Below are 10,298 nucleotides of genomic sequence, written 5' to 3' on the forward strand. Positions count from 1 at the left end.
TTGTAGAGCTTACTATGCAATGCAAGAAACTGCTGCGTAAAAGTCTTCTCAAATGGGCACTTAGAGGGTGTTTGGTTTTGTTTATATTTTATTGAGTAAACGTTTATACTTGGGTGATTGTAAAACCGAGAAAAACAATCAATGAAGGTGTTTATGACACATAGGTGCCATTAGGCACCACATCAGCATAATGCCAATAAACGTTTACCCGTTTCAGGAAACTCTAAATTGAAACTTCCTGAAATGGGAGACTTGCACAGAAATAGACATTTTACAAACATCGATATGTATGAATATAATTAATGAGACCTTTATTGATGGGATGCCTATGTAACAGTGTTTACTCAACAAAAATAACAGAACCAAACCCATAGTTAATCATTTTTAGGGCTGTCTGTTTTAATCTCTTTAGAAAACTTACCCGAAATGCTTCAAAGTAACCGAACCCCTTCCAAACGGACCCTCAATATTAACAACTGAGGGGATAATCCCATTCCCATTGTTTCAGCCCTTGTACAGGTATGCTCTGTTCATCAGTACTCCCAATGCATCACTGAAAACCACCACTCCATGGCCTTGTTGCCTGTGGGCTTCACCGTTAAAGTTAATAAATTAGGAGAGAGAAAGAGAGCTACTAGTATCAGAAGACCATGTAATTATTTTATATGTTTCTGAGGAAACATTTCATTGACCGAGAAGAAACCTCAACCCTCGTATTTTGTACTAACAATTACTCCAACCGAATGCCTTGTTGTATGTAACAATATTAAAATATTGTAAACACTTCTGTGTAATTCAAGCTGCCAAGCTCGCCACATGGGGATCAATCGTCAGGGCCTTCTGGCTTTCTGTGCAATATAAATAAATAAAAAAAAAGAATGCAAATTAATTGATGAATCTTTTTATTTGGTTTGCAGACCAAATACATAATTTCTTTTAAACAATAGATTCCCTTTTCAATGACATCACATGCTTAACCATTAAAAGCTTTTTATTACTGGGTAGTTGCTAGATAACCATACAAAACCTCATCGTTAAGGGTTGTTGTACTTCTCCTTCCTCTTTTGATGGTAAACCTATGATAATAAAACAATAAAATTAATGAATTATTTTACATGTTTGGTCAAATAATCACTTTTCATTTGCTTTATAATTAATGGTCCCCTCAAATATGCATCGTTTTTGTAGTCACCATCCTTTTGTCGGTTTGATATGTAAATCCCATAAATTTACTCGACTTCACCAACCCTCCAAACTTGTGTCGGTGAGGGAACTGCATTACTGCATTATCCCTCTTCTGCGCTTTGTTCGGAGTGTAATCGTGGTAGGATGCAAACCGGATTTCCTGCCCACTATTCTCTACCCACACCATACCCCGCCTAGAATTTTAATCATACATCGCCATCATCTTGTGTTGTGTGATGTGCAGCTGCAATGGACTGTGGATAGGATACGAGTAGAAAATCTGTATATATATTAGTAAGTAAACCTATATAACGTGTATATAATATATGAAATTGAAGAGAGATTTGGTTAGGTTTGGATCGAAAAATTTAAATTTTAATATCATTTTTATTTATAGGTTAAGGTCCATGTTTAGGTTGGTGTTGGGCTAATCCTTAATCATATTCAATCCATCGATTTCATGCCCCCTTAATTTATTGGAGGGTTAAAAGGAATTCAAAGATACTTAGTTTGAGAAGTGTAAATATAAGTATGCTTGAATCAGGTATTTTCTAAATCTTGTATTTGCAATATTTTCAAATTGAATCCTAGGCTCAGTATGGAAAGAGTATAGGCTCAGTTTGGAAAGAGTATAAATACAAATGTTTAGAGTGTAAAATCTTGTATTTTGTATGTATTTACATTGTATATATTTGTATTTGTACTCCTTCCAAATTGAGCCACAAATACAAATATATACAATACAAATACATACAACATAATGCAAAATATAAGGTTTTGAACTCTACATATCTGTATTTGTACTCCTTCCAAATAGAGCCTTAGGCTTGGTTTGGTTGCAATGCAGATAATTTTGAGTGCAAAGTTCTGATTTATTTTTGTTGCAATTTTTAAGAATGTAGAGCAAATGAAGTAAAATAAGACTTGGAACAAAATAAAACAAAACCTAAAACAAAATTACATCAGAATTCGCATTTTTTTCATTTGCACTCCCATGCATCTATACTAGTGCGAATAAAATTGCATTTAACCCACCAAAGGCTAAGAGGAGAAAAAAAATTTGCTCCATCCTAGATGTATGCATTTTCCCTTTTTCAATGGTGGATGACAAGGCTACCCTTCCTTGTTTTATTTAAAATTTTAAATGTTGATGAGGTGGCTTTAACATATATTGTGAAGATGTGAAAGTACATACTTCTAGGATGGAGCCAAATAAAACTTCTAAGTGGTTAAAAATGATTTTATTAGAGTAATGATAGATTTTAGTGTTTGACTATGATACTAGAAAAACTTATATTCTTTGTGTCGGTGAGTGAAATTATTTTTCTCTCGTGCTTTGTTCAAATTTTAATTGTGGTAGCATGGAGTTGAGATTTGGCCCTCTAATGATATTGTGATACATGGCATTTCGGAACAATTGGGTGGCACCCGGAACCACTTAGGCAACAACTTGTCTTAGCCAAGATGATGGTGTCCCATCTGGTGACTTGGTGACCTACCTTCACCGTCGACCCGGCGACCTCGACCACAAGTCAGGTTGGCTAGAAGCACCTCGTCTAGGGCCGACCTACAACACCTCATCACTGGCCGAAGTGACCTCGACGCAAGGAGCAATCTCCCTCGAGGGTGTGTTGGCTTGATGAGGTCCAAGTGGCGACCTACGAGACGTGCTCGCCGACAAATTCGGCATGCATATCCCAACACTCCCACGATCCTTGGAAGTTGGCAAACGTATCGAGTGTTCCGGAGGATGGCCAACGTGCGTGGCGGGGTTACCTCCAGGGATCTTGGACCACTTAGGCGACCTCTCAGAAATCTCGGATGCAATGCGTGAAGCCCACGCCAAACAATGCCTATATAAAGTCACCAACCCCAATGACACAGGGGGGCAAGTAAGCATATTCTAGATCTCATACTTTATGATTTTTTAGCTCGAAATCTACTATGAGAATACTAACTTAATCATCGGAGTGACCTCATCGGGTTAGGCACCCCGGGTCCTCTGACATTGATTCCTTGTAGGTTTTTCTAAAGAGCTACCTAGCTCGACACCTAATCTGCCCCTAGCTCGGCACCTAATCTACCCCCAGCTTGGCCTAGTTAACTCGGCACCTAATCTGCCCCCAACTCGACCTAGTTAGCTCGGCACCTAGTCTGCCCCCAGCTCGACCCTAGCTCGGCACTTGATCTGCCTCCAGCTCGACCTAGTCAGCTCGACATCCAGGTCTTCATCCAGCAAAAGTTCACTTCGACCTCTGAGTCATCGGCCACTTAGAAGCAGACCGAATGACGAGATACTTCGCACAAAAAATTGATTCATCACTAAAAAGACATGATTTTAGAAAAACTTATATTCTATGTCAGTGAATGAAATTATTTTTCTCTTGTGCTTTGTTCAAATTTTAATTGTGATAGCATGGAGTTGAATAGAAACTTGGTTAGGTTTAGGTAGACAAATTTTGGGTTTTATATCATTTTAGTTCCACAGTAGATTGGTCTTGTGTGAGCCCTTAATCCTATTCCATTTTATGGGGAAGAGCCAAAGAGATTTAAGAATTTATTAGAGAGTAATGATAGATTTTTAGGCTCAGTTTAGAAGGAGTGCAAATATAAATTCGTAGAGTAGAAAACCTTGTATTTTGTATTATTTTATATATATTTACATCGTTGATATTTGTATTTATAATCTTTCCAAATTAAGGTTTAGTGTTGCACTATAATACCAGAAGAACGTTATACTTTCTAAAAAAATAAAGTCATCAATCAGTAAATATCTAAAAAGTGGTAATCCATCAGATATTTATCAAAATTCACAGGGACTTTCCCTTTTCAAGAAAAGAGATTTCTCCTATACTAAATAAGACATCAGAGTGATCTTAGTACTTACTGTAGTTTCTTTGTATTTTTAAATTGAAAGATGAATAATCACACATGTGAGAAACGACAAGAGGAGCCGCCTGAAAGTTGGAATGAGGGATGATGGGACTTTTGGCGAAGGGAAACAAGCCATTCTGTGACATAAGACCTAATAATAGCGGTGGTCAGACAATCTTGACCGTCTGATCATAGTCTGAGCATTGTGGAATAGACATACAAGAAAGAAATTTCTTGCAACGTTTCAGGGTTTTAGCGATGGAATACACTTGATGATCCTGTACTATACAACAAATCCAATCACGGACCCCATTAAGAGATACCCATAAAGATTTTGGGCCGGGATTTGCTACAAACGAATGCGTATACATAATATATTGGTCAACTTAACAAACCAAGAGTGAACACGTTAGTGATTTACACACCCAGGGCCCACAATCCATGTAATGGCCCACGGGCCGCGACTCTGGAGGATTGACCTCTGAAATGAATCTGAATGGATTACTTCAAAACCCACGTTCCAGAGCCCAGAATCTCCATGAGCCAACTAACCAATATGTTAGAGAGTGAGATTAATTTTTCCAAAATTCAACTCCTGATCTCCTGCATGATCCACCAAATTATGTAGCTAGCCAAGCCTAGCCTAGCCGAGCCGAGCCGAGTGCATGTACTCGCAGCATCGCACCACCTCCACCATCGCCAAAACCGTCGGAAATTCCTTTTTTTTTTTCTTTTCTTTTTTTAAAGGAGCATTTAGGTAATTTCATTGTTCTCAGCTCAATTATAGTCACGACCCGCCCTGCCGCCCATGCCTCCACGAACGAGCAATCAGGTTTGACCTCCTGTAAATTTACCAAAATGGCCTCGCTTGATGGTTAGAGAAACAGTTGGGAGGAGAGATTGACGTGAACCCAAGAAAAAGACAGAAAAACCTGTTAATAGTGATGGTGCATGTAATGCATAGTTGGCCGGTTCCATGCTTGCATGTTACGCCTGCGCTGTATGAGCTTTGGTCGTTTGGCTAAACAACAAGCGTGACCAATTTTTTTTAGTATGTCTTTTTTCTTGTTTTCTTATTAAACATTTTCCACACTTAACTTGTTCGACCATTTGCCGAAGAGAATCTGTTAAACCCGTAAATAGAGCCATGAGGGAATGGACAAGAAAGTAGATTTGTGGTTGTGTATTGGGATCGAAAAACGAAAAGCTTTCTACTTTCTAGGCAATCGAAATTGTAGCTATGGCAGTGGATTGAACCGGGTTGGGTTAATTAATAGTTTTGGTAAATTATAGATTATAGTATTTTGTAATTTGGGGTTATTCTCACTTTAGTATTGGAATTTTAAAACATTCCATTGGAGTATCTGAACTATCAAACACTGTCAGTTTAATCCAAAATCATTAACTAATATTAGACGGTAGTCAACGACACAAATACCTTTTAAGTTTTGAAAAGGCAAAGGCAAGAGAAACATAATTTTGAAATGACCAAATTACATATTTAAATTTATTTTCATCACGATTGAGCACCACTGTTCACTTAATGCCCTAATCCTTTTGCCAATAAGCAGCTTTCCACCGGAGAAGCTATACGAAAAAGCGTTGCTGAAGAAGACAACGTCGCTGCCAGAGAAAAGAGATTTAGACCACCATCGTTCTAATCCTTTTTTTCAGTTATTCAATCCAGTGGGGTTTAAACTGTCACCATTGACAGAAAAGATGAATAATTATTGTCATTGTCAAGAAAGACAATCAAAGTAAAATGGTCTAAAAAATATTAAAAAAAAAAGATAATTTTAGTATTTTTAAAATAGAGAAAATTTCTAATTAGTATCCTGTATTTTGGGCCTAATGTCACTTTGGTCTCTGATTTTAAAACGGAATTATTTGGTACCTGAATTTTCAAAATATGTCAATCCATAGTATTTGTCATTAATCAGTCATTAAATGGCATTTGGAAAAATACAAATGCCCTTCGAGTGTCATCTAATTCTCTTTATCAACTATTCAGACATTGATAGAAATGAACAATTTCAAATCCTTGCCTCTTCTATTCAAAAAAGTTGGGATCACTAGAGGATTTGGGACGGTTCATTTTTTTATCAAAGTTTGGATGTTGATGAAGTAGGTATTTGGCATTGGTACTGGGAACATCGCACTATTTTCTAAGAAAAACGGTGCTAGGCATGTGGAGTTGTAAAACAATGCTTATTTTTTGTTTAGAACCGGTGCTACCACATAGGTTGTTTTCTGAGAAAACAACACTGGTTTGTTTGGTACTAATGCTTGTAGCAACGTTTTCAACATGATCTATATCATCCAACGTCCAAGGTGATGCCACATCATTGCACCGTTTTCTCAAAAAACATTGAATTTGGCATTGCTCAAGACCACACTTTCCCGATTTCCAAAGCATGGTCTAGAGCAATGTTTTTTTTTTGAAAAAACAGTACCAAATAAGAAGGCATTGTTTGAAGCATTGCTTTCTTTGATGTAGTGCCTATATGGCGCTGTTTTCTCATAAAATGACATTGATGCCAAACACCACCAAATATAATTAGATGACATTTGAAAGGCATTTGTCTTTTCAAATGCCACTTAACAACTGGTTAACGACAGGTATTGGTTTGACACGCTTTGAAGGTTCAGGCATTGAATTATCACGTTTTAAAGTTCGAGAACTAAAATAGCACTAGGCCCAAAATATAAGATACTAATTGAAAAATTTCCCTAAAAGAATTGTCACACGTGTTGTCCGACAATATAAATAACTAACATACCACAAATGGTAGGTATTAAATTAACAATTTTAACGAATCCAAATACTGCAATGATACATTTTAAAGTTCAGATATTAAAATGAGACTAACCCCAAATTACAAAGTATTAATCTACAATTTACCCTAATAGTTAATACCATGCAAACTATGATCCAAGTTTCATCACCATTTGTGTGAGAAGTGGTAATATAAAACTGGTTCTAACCACAGACAGATTCGAACAGCATCTGCCCAACTGACATGAGACAAATCTAAGTTGATTGGGAGCTTAACCAACCCAATCTCGGGTAGAAGAGAACCCAGCAGTATGACAATAGAAACCGAGTTGAACAGTAAGAATCTGTTTAATTTCAAGCACTAAATTATGACGAAACAGTACTAACTATTCTCGGTATCCTTTTTTTTTAGGTGTAAAATATATAAAAGAATAAAAGAGCAGAGAAACTATATGTATATATTTAAATAGTTTTTGGTCAATTTTATAAATCAATTACACTAGGTTTTGTTTCCTCATAATATGATAGAACCATTTTTCTTGTCATAATAAATAAAAACAAAACCGTTAAATCAACTCTTTTAAGAGATGTACTACATGGATTGAAATAGATCGTTGAATTTCGACCTGTGCATCGGAGGGAGATGTGGACAACATGATTCAGGGCAAAGAATGACATCATTTTTATCCCTTAGGTTCAGCTTGGAAGATCACATCTTGGCCCCACAACGCTCCACCGTATATCTCTGCCGTGTATTGGGAATATCTCCCGATGATGACATCATCAGGACCGGTGTAATCATCGGGAGATGTTCCTAATACACGGCAGAAATGTGATGTGAAGCGTTGTGGGGTGGAGATGTAAATTCCAATTTGGAAATAGTATCAATACAAATACGTAGAGTGCAAAAACTTCTAATTTGTGTTATTTTGTTTGTATTTATATTTGTAATCAGTACTCCTTCCAAATTGAGCATTACTTTTCTTTTGCATTACGATGTGATATGTGTGGAGTCTTTTTTTTTTTCCTGTGAGAATGTCCACCGAGCCTTTTGTTTTCTGTATGCAATAAACTTTTTCTTGATACCATTTCTGTCAGTCATTAAGTATCAAGAAAAGTTTCGGACATTCATTTCTTGATACCATTTCTTTGGAAATGGCTGAGTTGGGGTCTTTGAAACCTTGATTTAACATTGGAATAAAGAGCGGAGTACATCTAATTTCTTAGGTAGAATTATGGGGTTCGTGGAATAAGTCAATCTTGATATATGAAAAGGAACTTTATTCTTTCATTTCATGTCCTCTAGATGGCAGCTATCTTTTAGCTAAGAAAATCCAATAACAGAAGTCAATTTCAGATGGTTGGATCATTCTGTTTGGGAATTGTTCAGGCAACTGTTTTCATTTGATCTCAAATTCAATCTTCAGCTAAAAATTGTTAAATTGATCAATAATTTATTGATTCAGGCAATCGAACCATTTAATCCAATCAACAGTTTAGCTGTTTTTTATATTAATTATTTATTTTTTATTAAATGAGCTGTTCATCCAAACTTGATGATCAAACCATCAACTAAAAAACCGATGATCAAAATGATTCTGATTTCGGATAAATTTTTAAAACCTTGAAAGTCAATATTGATACATTAATTTCGTGTGTTCCAGAGATATCATCCAGCCCGCTCAAAAATCACTAACATACCATGTGGCCATCTTCTAGCAGGGTTACAATGCCCCCCACCGGCCACCGGGCCCCAAAATTAAAACAACAGAAGAAAGCATTTTCATCAATTGATTTGTAGAAAGTGGGGACGTAACATTTAATTCAAGCTCCCTTATAACATTATCAATATTGGGGGTGGATATGAACCGAGCTAACTTTAAATATATGTATATATATATATTTGAGCTTTTGAATTGAATTGAGTTGAATTTGATTTCATGGTTTTACTTTGAATTGAGTTTGAACTCAAACTCTGAACCTCATATTTATCAATCGGGTTAAACTTGAATAATTAGATATTCAACTTGGCTCGAATTAAATGAATAACACATCTTTTAAAAGTTTAAGAAGCAGCAGCATTAAACTCCGAGTGGATCCTATCAACTGTCTTATTCCCCTACGTCACCTGAAAAAAATGCAACACAACAGGAATACAGACTCACCAATTGAGATTTGCTATTGCTTGAATATGATTTTCATTGTGATAACGTAGTACTGTATTGTATTGTAGGCCCGGTTTGGTGTGATTTGGAGAACTAAACCGGTAAATTATGATTTGAGAAAATTTTAAAACGCATCAAATTGTTTTGGTATGAAAGTCAAATCAAACTAAACCATTCTATTACGGTTTGATGCGGTTTTTAATACAGTTTGGAAACTTGGACCATTCCATGATTTTATTGGGCTTAATCCAATTAGAAAGCCCAATAGTTTCCCTAAAAATTTTATTATAAAATAAAGAATTTATTATATATATTTATAATTTTATGCATTCAATTAATTTAGATATATTATATTTATACAGGTTCGGCTATGTTATGGAAAAGATATCATATCTGAAAAACTTCTAACCAGTCAACTGAAATCATAAACCTGATAGCCAATCAGGTGTTATTTATCAAAATTCATGGATGAATTTTGATTGATCAAAACTCTTCCCATACCATATCTTTTTCGTATTATAGATTTTTCTTATTTATACATTTACATAATATATAAATTTTTGATTTACGGTTGATGATTTGGTTTGGTTTATGAAATCCAATAAACCAAACTTAAATTATAAACCGTAATTTAGAAAACTAACAAACCGAATCAAATCATAAATTTATTTTGATTCGGTTCAGTTTTACGGTTTGAACCATATAATGAACACTTCTACTGTATTATGCTATGCAGGACCAGCCTGATTGCCAGATATATGTGACATTGACTAGAGCGATGGTGGCCCATATCGGGGGGCTACGGCCTCTCTAGAGTAAACAGCCTCGTGACTCGTGAGCCAGGAAATATGTCCAACATTGACGTTTCTTCTAATCCTTTCTTTGGTGGGTAAAGGGTAATACATATTAACCTTGTCGAGGCTGTGTCCCCTCTCCTCTCTATCAATCGACCTCCCTACTTCCATTCAGTTGGTGTTATTGTGCCAATCCTAAAGCATTTGTTTATTTTAGTGTCCGGATGTGTTCCTCACACCCCGCCAGGTATTTTGAAAAACTATAGGTCCCTACTTCAGTTTTTTAAAACAAAATCTTTGAAAGTGAAACAGAAAACTGAGTACAGTGCATTATAAATATAGAAATAATACAATTTACAGTCCCTACAATTTTTTTATTCGGTTTCTAATTCTATAACACAAAATAGGTATTAAAGTCTAAATAATGAAATTAAATTGTGTTTTCATTTTGAGAAAAATAGAGAGGCTTACCTATATTATATACTATCTTGTATTTTTAGCATG

Source organism: Nelumbo nucifera, chromosome 1 (assembly GCF_055504915.1).
Source record: "Nelumbo nucifera cultivar China Antique chromosome 1, China Antique-T2T, whole genome shotgun sequence".
Classification (NCBI taxonomy): domain Eukaryota; kingdom Viridiplantae; phylum Streptophyta; class Magnoliopsida; order Proteales; family Nelumbonaceae; genus Nelumbo; species Nelumbo nucifera.